At 35.3% G+C, this 317-nt stretch overlaps 1 protein-coding gene across 1 annotated transcript in view; it reads left to right on the top strand.

Annotated features, from left to right (window-relative positions):
• LOC119587921 overlaps positions 1-317 on the top strand; it is a gene marked incomplete in the record, with an annotated part of 12160 nt that overhangs the window by 7095 nt on the left and 4748 nt on the right.

Below are 317 nucleotides of genomic sequence, written 5' to 3' on the forward strand. Positions count from 1 at the left end.
CCACCATTAGTCAAGAGCAAGAGTATTTGTTTTAGGTTAATTTCATTTCCTGATAGCATTATTATTACCCGTTATCATCAATTATCTTTTTGTCTATACTAATTATAAAAGTAATCATAATATCAGTGTTGATAGGAAAATCCTCAGCATTACCGCGAAAGTTATTTTCATGATTCTTATTTTGCAATCGCTTATGACGTCACCGGTCTGCACTCTTCAAGGTGATTCAACCCAGCCGAGAGGGTCGCCTGATCACAGTTCTTTTTCTATATAACTCTTCTATACATACGAGTACAACTGTTCGTATGCTAACGATT

Source organism: Penaeus monodon, chromosome 23 (genome assembly GCF_015228065.2).
Source record: "Penaeus monodon isolate SGIC_2016 chromosome 23, NSTDA_Pmon_1, whole genome shotgun sequence".
Lineage (NCBI taxonomy): Eukaryota > Metazoa > Arthropoda > Malacostraca > Decapoda > Penaeidae > Penaeus > Penaeus monodon.